Here is a 13807-nt window from a genome sequence, read left to right as displayed (position 1 = left end):
TGTATCAAATTTATGTGTAAAATATTTATTAATTTTCTTTTTTTGTATTTTGTCGAGATGATTTGATGTATTTTTAATTTGTTTTGTTCTGTTTGTATTTCTCTTGTAATCTTTTATTGTATATTATTGTACATATCACCATTTTGGCCTCGGCTGTGGTCTTTATCATCAATAAATAATAATAATAATAATTATTATTATTATAATTATTATTATTATTATTATTATTATTATTATTATTATTACTGAAGTTTGGTTTCCGCGTCAATATACAGTCTTCAAAAATAGAGAAAGTTTAAAACACTTTCTTTTTATCAGATAGATAAATATAGTTTCCTCTTCACTAGAAGGATATATCTTATTAGTATTGCGGAAGGATGATCCCAAATTTCTACCTTCATTTTCTGCATGAAGTATCCCTACATTTTGCTTTGAATATGTGGTAACTCTATTCACTGTGCTAAATAGAAGATGAGCAAATAATAAATAACGCCGAAATAGGCCATTAACCAACGAAGGACCCTGAGTCTGTAAGAACCTTCGCAACATAACTCAAATGATGCAAGAAGTAATAATATAACAATTAGTCTGCAGTTGCAAAGTACTGTAAAAAAAGCTAGCGTTTTATTGACGCAAACTACATCGGAATGAGACTCAAAGTGTCCTAAACAATTTCAAACGACCTGCAAATTGCGCTGTAATTAATCGTTTAACTTCCGTTTACTCTTTCCGCACGCCCGGGAAACAGATAACTATATAGGCAACTCATGCTAGTTGTCAACCAGTCTGGACGCTGAAAGGGCGTCATTTAGGGGTGCAGGAGAAGGCACCTGCCCCCTTCAAGGGTTTGAGGAAACATATACTTTAATCGATTGTTTACTAATATACTAGTACAAAACGTAAAAGTCTTATGTCAGTCGCGCCCTTGTTCCCCCCAAGCTGTCTGAAATGACGCCCCTGGTACGCTGTGGTTGGAGGTTGACCGAAGGAGAATGCACTGATAACAACACGATTCTTGCTACAGTAATTAGAGAAGTGGTTTCTTGTACGTTGCCGAATTGAAGATATCTTAAGGAAGCAAGACAGACTGCGTGCAAAGAAACTAATGGATGTGTCTAAATAGATAAAGTTCTCAGAAAATTGCATCATTGAAAGAAAATACTAAAGAATATAATTATCAATATGAATTAATTTTTATTATAATAGCTTTATTTTGTAATAGTCTAGGGTTACCGCCGGTTGGCTCCATAGTCCAATGTTCAACTCTATAATGTTTACGCAGGACCTATATTACGAAGCGTACGCATTCTAATAATCCAGTATTGTTCAACACCATGAACTTGATATTGCTCAAGATTCCCTAGAGTTGAGTGTGACATTGTGTTTTCACTAACTCCAGTGATCCCCACATACTTTAGTATGATATTTTCCTATCTTGTTTATTCATCTTCATCCAACTTTGTCACTTGTGATCTATCCTCTTCTAATATAAACTTCTACTTGATGCGCTTAGTCTGAGTTGCTCCAAAACAAAAGATAAAATTTATTTGTTACTGCAACATCTCAGTGCTATCTCATATATGTTACTGCTTACATCCTATCTAAACATCTTTTTAATACGTAGAACATACATAATAACTACATTTTGCACTTGCAATTACACTCTCTAGTCTTACCTATATCAAATTCTTGAACTTCTTTTATCCATACAGGTTTCTTAACATTTTCTTTTTAGTAATGCGTGATCCAGGACTGCAGTTATGTTTACTATATATAAATTATTATGCAGCTAAATTGATGCTTCCTAAAGTTTAATAAAGTTTATCCTTCTATTCTTCTACACTATCTTTGTCGCATAATTTATTTTAATTTTATAACCAATTTTCATTCACTTCTATTTATCACATTTCTCTTACTTCCAAATTTAAACATTGAAGGACAGAACATTGGACTTAAATATCTCATGATAATCGCATACAGAGAATATTGTTCACTACACGCATTATTATAAAGGTAAGTAAGAAAGTCATATTTTCACATACCAATTTCGAACATCGACATATCACGTATCTGGACGTATCTGGAAGATCAAAAATAGTCCCCATCAGGATCAACGATCTTCTGTCAACGTTCGGGAAGGCCATGGTTTCCATCGCGGTAGAACTTGGTGCGCTGTTAAGTGCATTTTACACCTCTACTACGGATTTGAAAGGGCGTCTTCTAAGGTGATTGTCCAAGGAATGGAGCAGGTGATCGGACGGTGCAATACTGGGTTGTAATAGGGCCAAATAGTGTTTCACGTCCAAAGCGTAGAAAGGTACCTTGGGTCATCTTAGTCACATGGGGCTTAGTGCTTTCCTGTAACAGGAGGACCCCTTTGCGATTCAGAAATGTTCCGGAGTACTGAGTTTTCCTTGAGCAGGTCTCAACTACTGACAGTACAAACCTGCATTGGTGCTCTGACCACAAGATAACAGTTCCCTATGCACAATGCCGCGAACAGTCCACCAAACACAGGAGGACCTTCTTCTGGTGCAGTAGTGTTTTCGGCTGTTCTGAGACTGGTTCAAGGGATGCTAACCAAACATGATGGCGCCGTGCAGCTTCGTACAGGAACCAATTCTCATCACATATCAACAATCTGTTAAGACATGCCTCCTTCCCTACACAAGACAGCAAAGAAACAGAGTTGTCTGCTCGCGTTTCGTTGTGGCCCGGAGTCAAATCATGTGGGACTCATCGATCCAACACGCAGTGCTTCTCGAGTTGATGGAGATACTACCAAATAGTTTCTCCTCTCACACGGAATTGTAGTTCAAGTTCCTGACATATCTGGCCACTGTTCCTTTCGATTGCTGCCTGAAATTCTTCATTTTGTACATGTGTGGGTGTTACGACACGTGATGCGTGTACGAGTGTTTCATCACTTTCCTTAAACTTGTTAAGCCACCGCAGCACGTCCACGTATTTTAGACACCCTCACTAAAGCCCTGGCATATCTTCCACTTTGCTGGAGCGGAGTTTGACCCCAGTTTGAAATCGTACAGTATACACGCGCTTATAAGGAGGTCACGTGTTCACTATAATTTTACGCAATTTCAAGGTGTAGCTAAGCTGCCGCAACTAGGTAGTAGGTTGTGGGTATATCCACTCGAACAACTGACCTTCGTCTTCTCTCCATTCGCATTCAACTCACGGTGTGAGGACCATTTGTACAGAGACCTCCATAAAAGGATACAGAACTTTCATGGTTACCTTTATAGTAACGAAACTTCATATATATATATTATTTTGATAGCATAAACCCTATATATATATACAGTGAAAGCTCTACTAACGGACACCTCTATAAAGCGGACACCTCCCGTAACGGACATATTTTGTAATCCTCAAACATTGTAATAGGAAAAAACATATTGGCAAACCTCTCCAAAGCGGGCACTCTCTAGTACGGACACGGACAGTCTTTTCTGTCTTTTATAGGTATTATTTACCTCCGTATTACGGACACTTTCTCTAGAAGCAAGTTGAAAAGTGTACTAAAAATACATTTTTAGTAATTCATACATGTGTCACCAAGGAAGCATTGTGACAACATTTTGCCCCTTCAATTGTCTGCTCAGCAACCCTGATGAAGCGTCTCTGTTTAACAACACTCTTATGTCCTTTGCTTGCAACCCACTCCCACTCAAGCTGTTTTAGACACAAAAGTGATTCACAGTTGCCCGCTGTTTGGGATGAGACGTTATGCTAGTGTCCCGTTGGAATCTGTAACCAACCAGAAGAAACGTTTAGTGTTTTTTGCCCGCAGGTACGTATATTGTCTCAAAAAGAACACTTCTGGACTGCAATTAACCCACAAATTAAAGTGACATACTGAAAACGTAGGAAGTAGTGATAAGTGTAAAGTGCAGAGAACTATACCATCTTATTTCCATATTGTACCTCGAATAGAGTATTGGATGGCGGAGAGAATAATGCAGGTACAGTAACATTTCTGTAATTTTCGTAAATACATGATTGACGCAAAAATATTTTTTTTAAATTGCATATCACCTTGTGAACTAATTGACGTATGAAAATATTGAAACCTCTTTAAGGCGGACACCTCTCTATAGCGGACAATTTTTGATTCCCCACGGCTGTCCGCTTTAGAGAGGTTTCACTGTATATATATATATATATATATATATATATATATATATATATATATATTGAGTTATTGATTTCAAAGTTCTCTTCTGATTTTTTTTTATTTTGTAGCTACACCACTTGAGATTTAAGCGATTCATGTATTGAAAGAAGATTATGGCGCTTATCTTATTTACGTGTTCTTTCTTTCGTTTACCTATTCCTTTAACCCGGAAACGGTTGACAGGTGAGCGCAGCGCCCACCCTGGTTTAAATTTTCGTTTCAAAGCCGCCCTAGTGGGGTCACAGACTTGAGGTGCCGTCTAGTTGTGTCTTGATGTGTCTTGTGTGTGAGAGTCAACTGTAACATTTTTTTCTCTTCTGTTGGAGTAGCACTGGCCTTACAAATGTGACTATGCGTATTTCATGAGCGCCACCCTCACCTGTCGACCGACGGCGTGAGTGATTTTTCCGAGATCATGGACAACAGCAAGGAGCAGATTGAGATACAGCTTGCGAAAAACAGAAAAAAACTGAATGATATGCTGACTGTGAAGTGCCAATCTGTGGGAAACACACTGTCTGCATCTTCTGGAAGTGTAATGGCCCCATGCCGTAAGAGTCGCTGAAATCCAGTGGGCCACTGGCAGGGAAATGGTCGACTCGTCGTTATAGCGACGTATCGAAGAGTATCACCAGTGGGCTGCTGGCGGCGGAGTTCCGACAAGTCGGATAGAGATATGTAGCAGCGGCATAGTGACGGTGCCACCACGTGATAGCGTGTGCTTCGTTGCAGTCCGCGTTTATTCGATTCGCCGAGGAAGGAACGCGTCAACATCGCCGCGCGCATGCGGAGGGAGGTCTTCATTTGTTTTTTACAGACGGGTCTGAAGTGTGGCGGGCAGGATGTGCAAATTATTTTCGGTTCTGTTTAAGGAAGAAGACACACTTGCCATGGAACAAAACGACACGACAGATAATATTTCATGAAGAACAAGATGAGGGAACATGGGATACCTACGAAGTGGCAGTAAACTACACTAAAGGTAAGATTTTTAAATTTACTTGCTATACTCGCTGGAGCAAATCGAGGAAAATTGTAAACTTTGCGTAGAATAGGGTTTAGAGAGGCATTAGTGCCGTATCGCAGGACCAGTTTGAAAACTGAAAAAAGCACCAAAACGTGCTGCACTCGGTTATATTTTGTTGGATTACATTAAGTTACGTTAGATGACGTTACTTTACGTTAGGTTACTTACTTATCAAAAGTATATATTAAGTTACTTACGTGTACTTATAAAAACTACAGTGCAAAAAAACCAACCATCCTGTGCTACGTGGCCACTAAAAAGCACGAATGCTATCTAACCGAGTTAGGGCAGGACCACAACAGAGGGGCCCGAGCGGAGCGACGGGATGCGCCCGAAGGGAACAGGCGCGTCAGTGACGGTAGGTATCCGCGTAAGCGAGGGTAGTGACAAAATGTGGGTTTTGGCGATCATTAAAATTTCAGTAGCACTTATCATTTAACAGTTACCTGTAGTCAGTTGAAAGTCACTTACCTTCTAAACTGAGGCTTATAAGCTTTCCCAATTTCAAGAAGAAAATCGTGTACAACAGTTCCCTGGGGTTTCCTTTCATTAAATAAATACTCCGCTAAATAGCCCTTGAAATGCTCTTCCTTCTTCCCCAACGCCATGCCTTTCGCGCTACTATATCATAAGTAATGCACGTCTCGGCGAAATATTCCTTCCGCCTCCACATACAGTGCCTCTTACAACATCAAAAACAACAACTTTCTTCACTTTTACTATTTCACTTACCTCACTTTCACTCATTCCTCCTCACAAACTTAAATAAATTCTCCAATTGATCCGGTAAATTTCTTAAAATTGGTTCGGCGATACGGCACATAACTCTTTAGAAATGTACTAAATTGTTTGCATCGTACTAGTAAGACACTAAAAAAAAGTTATAGCCTCGAAATAAAAATATGCACATGCCTCCTTAAATTTAAACGAGTTTGGTTTACAAATGATAAAATGAACTCCTGGGAAGGTTCTAGAGCACAGGTCCCCCATATAGGTTAATAGTTAGGTTGTATTGTTTTCTGTAGGAAAGTAAAATATCTAATTCATTATTGCAGAGCGAGCGTTAGCAACTGAAGGCGTGTTAGAGCCCCGCAGGACACGTTATCTTCTGTCTTTATTACAGATAAATGGGAAATTTAGACCTGTGTTCAAGAATCCTGAACTTCTTCATGGTGTAAAGATTATTACGTTAACACATTTAGGCCCTTGTACTTCGAAAACTAATAAAATTCGTACTGGTACATATATGGGGGGTCAGTTTATTTTACACCCTTTTCAAATAAAAGTTAGTTAAAGCTGTTTTAGAACGCAGGGCACTCATTATAAACTCATGAAAGGGTTGCAATTGTGGTTCGCTTGTCTTACGCAGGTGCGTTGGCCAATTGGAACTGTGCCTTCCTGTATGCAAGGACTATGAGAGTTCCAAAGAAGGTACTAAACCAAGTGAAACGTGAGTGGAAGGGGAGGATGGAGAGAGCATTGCCCTTCTGTTGCAACAACACTTAAAGGGAAGGTTCAAGATCACTGGTCCGCAACACCTTCACAAAATTGTAGTCCGTGCAATCTTTGTTGAAACTCCGTAAATTTACCTTTTGGACCTATAATTTCTACTGCTTTGTTTTGAGGTTTCTTTTTCTTGGAATTTTGAATTTCAACATAATGATAAGTTGCCACAATGTTGTATCTTCATTAATATCCGAGATATACATTTAAAAAAGATAATTTAGCGCCATTTCCTTAACTTATGTCTGGAGACAGGTAAAATCCTCGGATCGTTCCCTAAGAATTCTGGCTTGAATACAGATAAAATTAGGTTCGTTTGCTTTAGTAATCGTAAAATACAGTTTCTTATGATGCGAAATATGGGATTTACGCCCTTGTACTTAAAAATGCAAGGACTGTTACAAGATATAGGTGATGGTAAACGCTGACACTAAGCTCCAAACTTAACTTCAAAAAATTATATCTTATTTGTTAATAAAGGTACAACATAGTGGCAACTCACACATTATGTGGAGGGTGCAAATTAAGATTTCCAAGTGGAAAAAAAATAAAAACAGTAAAAATTACAGGTCCAAAAGGTCCCGTTGAAACTCTCACAGCCCTAGTAAAACTATGGAACTCCTCTAGTTCTACCGTGAAGGAAATGCATGAAATACCTTATTTTCAAAATGTAGGTTCCTTCCCACTGCCACCAGTTTACCGGACGGTCTACCAAATAGAAAATTTGGTAGAACTTTAATTACACTTGCATATGTAAACAGATAGGAATTCATCCGAACATGAGTGCAGATTTTGTTTACCCATGAAAATGTTGTCAGAAAAGAATGATTTTTATATTACTTGATTGGCCTTGAAAAGTGCAAATGTCCGGAATACAGACATGCATATCGGGCTAACAATATACAAATTAGTGGTTTTTCGTCAGCAGGCAACAGTGTCCAGATGACAAACATTACTTTTCAACATACGTTATGTATACATCAGTGGATGCATTGTGAAGTGGGTTTCCTCGTAGCCTGATACTTAGAGTGCTTGCCTTCAGTGCGCGTGGTCGCGGGTTGGATTCCCGCTGGGAGCTCACCGTAAATGGAGTGTTTCGGAACCCACTTTATACTGTAGGTTCACGTCTGGTATGGCTCTCGCCTCTTTCGGCTCTTTGACATGGTCATCATCGGTTATCTGTTTAAGAAAGATACATAGGAAAAGCGTTAATGAATGGTTAAAACACGCTGGGGAGGAAAAATTAAGAAGAGATTTAGTCCACTTGAAATCACCACAGTATAAAATTCTTAATTCTCTTCGTAATTTTGTATTCCTTCAGCGTGTTTTTAAACGTACAAACTCGTTTTACTTATATATCCGTTTTCAACAGATGATGACAATGTCAAACAGCCGAAATTGCTTTTGTTTAGTTTCTACATTGCTATTAGTAGTTACCTTTATATTTTTATTTAACACGTAGTACGTTCAATGATACCGTAAGCGGAACCTCCGATGCTTCGTGCATGTATTGCAGACACTAGATGAAAAACTTTTTATTTTATTTTTTGTCTTTTTTTTTAACATTGAGGTGAGTAGTGATTAGTATATTATCACCCGCTCTGAGTTGGAGTGTTAGTATTGTTTTCAAATTGTAACATTTTTTTCAGTAGCACCCGTTCCATTATACGCGCGTAAATACAATTTATTTTCTATCACTTTTAGCCAATTGCATTTCTGGTGTTACTTTGTCTGAGAAGCTCACTGGAAAGAGAACGAAAATATAAATGAATACTAGAAAGTGATCATCTTTTACTGTTAGTTAGTCAATAATAATATTTTGCAGTGCGCCATTTTTGCTCCACTTTTGTACTTCTAAATCAAATTATCTGCATTTTCCAGATGTTGCCGCCGCAAAGTTCCCAGGATATAATGTCACAACACACCGAATTATACACATTATCCAAAGATGGTTAAAAGGTGCGGTGGACAGAAACGGAGGAAGGGAAAGAAGACGTCAGGTATACTTGAGCAATATATTTTCTAACTCTTTAGGCTGTAAAACATGCATAGCTCAGAGCAGTAAAATTAGTTACTGGCCTAGTATTTTTAAAACTAGGAACATTTGTCCTATTTTATTCACCGTTTGGCTCTAAGCTTAAAGTTCTTGTTCACGCTGCATTGCATTTAAGCTTTCCGTTCAAATGTTTGTATATAGGAAAAGAGTACTTACGAATATACACACGAAGATATTGGAGCAATTTTCGGTGTAAGAAACCAGAATCATGCGGACGAAAACCCGTAGGACTTAGAGCCTCAGTTGAAAATTTCCTTCTACACTCACCGGGAATGGAAAACAGGTCGCCAGATTGGCAGTAGGTCACTTTACCGACTAGATTACATGTTAGCCCAAGGTCAGAAAACAGAGATTATAAATTATTTTATTAATATTTTTAAAATAAAGAAGCCATTTTTTGGGAAGAATTTAAATGTTGGAAACTTAAATTTTTCCTTTGCAAATTTACTGGCTTATAATGTCAATCTTTTTTTAGAAAAAAAACTGCTATTCAAAGGAAAAAAAAAGCAGCTTTTGGCACAAGGCCGCAAAGGACATGTAGATTTCTTTGAAGCATGTATTTTATTGATGCGTGACGTATTGCACGGACTTCTCTTGATAGATTGAAATATACAAATACTGAGAAATAACCTTCTTCCCTCCCGAGTGGAGCCACCTGCATGGCGGTGTGGTTAGACGCGTTCGGCTGCTGTCCGCACGGGTGTGAGGGTAGTGGTTATGATTCCCGCCTTGGGCTTGGGTGTTGTTGTCCAGTGTCGTGGTTGTTCTTGTGGAATGTATTAAGCGGAAATCGGTAATCAGAAACTAGTATATGTGGTATGAATGTGTAACAAAGATCGGCGTGAATGTTTAAAAAAAAGTAATCTAAGGCATAGGTTCAGTAATGCAAGGGTCCCTAGTTCGATCATCGTTCACGGGAAGATAGCTTTTTCTTTCTTTTTTTATTTTGCTTCTTTTAACGGCCGCCACTTTGAAATTTTCTAACGGCTCGTTCTGATTTTCACACACATCTAGTGTATTGTGAATCTCGACATTTTGGTCAAATATGGAGGAGATCGGTTCACAATTGTAAAAATTATGAACTTTTTGAAAGTTCAAATGGCCGCCGTTTTGAAATGTTTCATCCGATCATTCTGGCTAACGAACTCATTCGAGCTATTAATACGACCAATTTTTGTACCAAGTTTGGTTTCAAAACGTGAAAAATTACGGGAAGCTAGAGCGTGCACAAGAAACGATATATATATATATTTGAACTGAGTGAGGTTTTAGTGTCAGGTAGTCATGATCGACAAAATATATAGCAATTTTCCGGAAGTGCCAACATGATAATCTCTGTAATAGGCAATTTTTAAAGAAAACTACGTAAAAAGCTGGGGGAGGGGAGGATGGTAAAAATAAAAGTTTCCCTAGTACAAACTAAGAAATTCTTCAAATATCTTTTTTCATGTGTCTCAGACTTTCTAGAACATGCTTAAGGAAGCTCATGTGCACAATTTCTCCTAGTGTGTACTAAGAAAAGTTTCTTTTTTCATCTTCATGAAAAGTTTCGTTTTGGGGCAATGGTTATTATTATTATTATTATTATTATTATTATTATTATTATTATTATTATTATTATTATTATTATTATTATTTTAATGCTACGTCCTGGGGAAGGAGTTACGTAAAGGTAGCTACAATTTCTTTGCGAGCATATTCGTAAAAGCTATTTCCCCTATTTGATTTACCAATTTGCCTTTAGACACCTTTCGTTGTTCTGTATGTACATATAAGCAATTTTAAAAACAGTTTAAAATTTTCCTGTGTTAGCTGAGTCAACGAGACAGATGCACTGGTTTGTATCCGCTTTTCACAGAAAACCTTCTAATTTTTCAATACCGTAGGGACAGTCTGAATTCTGGTTAGCCCTCTGTAGTTCAATGTATTGTTGATGTTCGTCACCAATCATGCAGGATGTAGAAGAGAGATAGATTTACTCTGTATCTGTCATCACTATTTATATGTACTGGGATATTTTCCTAAGAATAACAAGACCCTTCATCTAATTTTAATTCGGTTTATAATAATAATAAATCACAGCCATATTCGATCCACTACTGGATAAAGCCTCTTCCCAGAGGGAGGAATTGGTCTACTACTCCCACGTTGACCAGATGGGTTGGGAGAGGAGAGCCGAAGCTTTCACTGTGATCGTCACTATCTTCATTCATAGCAGTTCCCCAATTGCATTACGATGCTGGGTGGGCACCGTTCCAGACCCACTCCTCGGAAACCATCGCAGAGTCGGGGATCGAACCCGGGACCCCTCAGTCCGTAGTCAGCGACGCTAACCACTAGACCACTACCGGGGCGGTCTTTAATTCGGTTTATTTGATAATATATTTTTAGTAGTTTCACTGCTTAAGCACCAGGTTATAATTGAAAACTACGAACGTACTGATTCCTGAGAAAATGGCTTCTAATCTTGCTAAATGTCTAAGTTTCTCAGAGCTTTACTTAGTTTCACCAAATCAGAGTTCAAACACTATCTTCACAAATTTTTTCTTGGTACTACTTCTTAATCATTGCAGGGGAAAAATAGCCTTTTCTGAAGTTCTCATGCACGATAGAACTGTACAAACCTCAGTAGTGTTCTTATATTACTAAAAGGTTGTAAAGCAATTTCAGAAATGTCCAACGGACATTTAGTAATACTATTTTAGCCCTAACTACTTTCCAACACTTAAAATTTTAACAATACATTTCTGATACAAAAATGACACTTTAATTGCGAAAATTAGACAAGTAAATGCAGCATTCCTAATAAAATTAACTTTTGCAGCACCTCCAGTAAAATCTTATGATTCAGCACCAGTGGCACCACGAATTGAAAGGGTACATGGTGTAACAAATGAGGGCACTTATTCAATTTCCCAACCCTTTTTTAACATTATTTTTCATTTCTTTGTGATTGAGGTTTTACAAGTGTTAGTTTTTATCCCGATATGGACTCCCATCTTTCCATATACGTATACGTCCGTGTAACGGCATGCTATCCTATTTGTTCTCTTGTATTTCTGATTTTCTAAATACTCATTTAAAAGCCCCATCTCCGGTTTTCTACTGATCTCAGGGTACAAAAATAGATGACAAAGAGTCTGCAGCACTTGCTGCCAGTGCTGCTGGTTTAAGTGTTGGTTTCAAACTTGTTTGGATCAAGTTTTATTCCCTTAGATGATTTAAAGAAAAAGTTCTAATACACAGAAATTACAAATAACTGGTCTTGAACGAAATTTTGTTGCAAAACTATCCCTAATGAAATCTAGAGTTAATGTGTAATAGAAGCATTTATATTTCTTTTACAGAAAAAATCTTATTGAATACAGATGCCTAAGAGTGACCACCGTGTTTTATCTTCAACTGCATACGAAAGAATAAGGAGAGAGGTCAACCGACAGTTTGAAGATATAGTGGCAAGTGTTGAATTCTCTAGAAATAATGAATCAGACAGTACCATTGTTTGTGACAAAGATGAGTTTCATTCCGTACAAGGAAACAGCACATGTACATCAGCACATGAAGTCAGTGTTAGTGACATCGAATTAATGAATGTAGTGAATTCAGTATTAGTGATGTTGAAAGTACTGTAAAAAGTGACTGCGCGATATACATTGAAGATACAATTTATTTTTCCGACTTTTCCGTAGAAAAGCCAGATAGGCATATGCACGTTCTACACCCGTAAATCTTGTATTATTTTTTCAGTCGTAAAAGACCCTGCCCTTTTCTTATGGAAAATGGCTCTCGGTCAATTTATTATTTCTAACTATGCCACGGTTCCCACCCACCTGAAAAACCGGGAAAAGTCAGGGAATTCACCTTATTCGTGAAAAGTACTGGAAAAGTCAGGGAATTTCATGAAAATCTGACAACACCTGGAAAAGTCAGGGAATTTCAATATGAGTTTATGACTTTCAAATCCAATTTTTAACTTTTATAGTGCTAAGCAGGAATTTCTTCTGGTTCATCGCAAGACGAGCCAGTAGTTTGACATTTCTTTTTTAAAATGATGTTACGGCTTTTAAACGAAGAATATAAATGTACATGCACAGTATACCTCTGGTCCGAAGAAATAAAGTTCCTTTTTTATATTATATGTAGCCCTGGAAATTTATAAATTGTGCCCTGGAAAACCTGCAAAAGTCAGGGAATTCGTGCTTGCCAAATAAGTAGGAACCCTGTATGCACAAACGAAAGGTCTTGATGTGTAAGTAGAAAGTCTCCATGGGCACAAATCTCTAACAATTATACTTCTCGAGTAGTACGGGTTTAAAGTCACGCGATGTCATGAAATCCACGAGAAATGAAACTGCAATCTGCGCGTACTCCACTGACATTCCGCGTGATACACTATTCGCCAAAATATTACTTCGGAGGATGCGATGGCAGTTAGTCAATGACATCAAAGCTAGCAGAAACTCATAATGGCATTGGCTGACTGGCTTTCGATCCCCTCGAGGCTGCATTTTCGCGAATAATGCATCACGCGGGTTGTCGAAGTAGCTTGTAGTTCACGATGCGATCACAGACGTTGCGCAGTCCCTCGTCTGTGGCCATATTCTGAACTACAAGTACTTAGGCAAGGTCAGTTCGGTCATGGGTACATTACAGTTTTATTTCACGCGGTTTTCATGACATCACCTAACTGTAAACCCATATAACTCAAGAAATATAATATTTAGAAATTCGTGCCCATGGAGATTTTTATCGACACATCAAGTTTGCGCATAGTTAGAAATAATTTGACCGAGAGCCATTTTCCATAAGAAAGGGGCGGGGTCCTTAGAATTAAACACATATAGTTTCCTTGTGACATAGCTTGAAAATATTGACCATTTGCACTTTTCTTTAGATTTCCTCTTGTTTTGTGTTTATAAATAAGCGTTTGTTTGAATAAAGTGAGATTTTAGTTTTAATTACTTTCTTTGGTTCTTTCCAGATTTTATGCCTTCGTATATTTACTTTAAAATTCATTATTAACTTC

General features: G+C 37.9%; 1 long non-coding RNA gene across 1 annotated transcript; it reads left to right on the top strand.

Annotated features, from left to right (window-relative positions):
- Window positions 1–4988: 4988 nt before the first annotated feature.
- Window positions 4989–12332, top strand: LOC145691933 (uncharacterized). Its single transcript, XR_014132588.1, has 3 exons — window positions 4989–5177; window positions 8607–8725; window positions 12129–12332. It is a non-coding gene; the product is annotated as an uncharacterized LOC145691933 (long non-coding RNA).
- Window positions 12333–13807: the final 1475 nt, after the last annotated feature.

The sequence above is a fragment of the Thermobia domestica genome, chromosome 8 (assembly GCF_964235325.1).
Source record: "Thermobia domestica chromosome 8, izTheDome1.hap1.1, whole genome shotgun sequence".
In the NCBI taxonomy this organism is placed as follows: Eukaryota; Metazoa; Arthropoda; class Insecta; order Zygentoma; family Lepismatidae; genus Thermobia; species Thermobia domestica.
Note: the sequence above shows the minus strand (reverse complement) of the source record. Positions and strands in the feature narration are given on the sequence as shown.